Here is a 1,017-nt window from a genome sequence, read left to right as displayed (position 1 = left end):
GACCTTTAATTGTTTTTTTTTTTTGTGGCAAATACGCAATTATCTTAAATACAGATGCGAAATTGTTGGCAAATTGTTTTTTGAAGAAGAGAAGGATACGAACAATTACAATTCATTACCAGTATATGAAATTGAATATAAAAATATACTATTTACTTATTACGCTTCTTTCGAACCCGTCCCCACCTAAGTTGACATAATATATAGTGAATATTTGACTCATTTCATTGGTGACTTTTTGTGGAATTTGATTAGACTAGACTTTTAATGTCTTCCGGGACCTGTATTAGTATTTTATGAGAAATCAATTTATAGTATATTTTGACTTGCTACGATCCCGTGTAAATTAAGTTTTGAACTTTTTTTTGAAAATAGAACTTACCAGACTTCTTTGGTGACACCCTTGGTGTTTCCCTTGGGGTCCAAAATGTAAGATTTCCATGGAATCTTTCTGATATTTAAACAATTAAATAAGCTCTAAAAAACCGTTAAAAATTATGTTAAAATCTTAAAAATAGCGAATGTAGCCGTTATATTAGGTCCTATATGACGACGTAGACCTGTCATAAGATTTTTTTTTAGCCATTTCAACATTGAAATGCGAAACTTGAGAAAAATTCGGTGAATAATGTCGCTCAAATCATCAAAATACCGAATATAGGGAGGTATCGTTATATGGGGCTATACGAAAAAATGGACCTGCACAGACAATTTTCTGTCTTAGGCTGTAGTATCCATTACGAACTTTAAATACCAAATTTGAAACAATTCAGGTGAATAATGTCGCTAAAATCATCAAAATATCGAATATCGTGAGGTACCGTTATATGGGGCTATACGAAGTCGTGGACCTGCACAGAAAATTTTCTGTCATAGGCTGTAGTATCCACTACCAACATCAAATACCAAATACCAAGAATTCCGGTGAATAATGTCGCTTTAATCACCAAACTACCGAAAAGAGTGAGTTACATTATATGGGGCCTTTACCAAAGCTTGAACCTACATGGTCCATTT

Source organism: Musca domestica, unplaced genomic scaffold, assembly GCF_030504385.1.
Source record: "Musca domestica strain aabys unplaced genomic scaffold, Musca_domestica.polishedcontigs.V.1.1 1, whole genome shotgun sequence".
Taxonomy (NCBI): Eukaryota; Metazoa; Arthropoda; class Insecta; order Diptera; family Muscidae; genus Musca; species Musca domestica.
The sequence above is the reverse complement of the archived record's forward strand: the minus strand, read 5'-3'. Positions refer to the sequence as shown.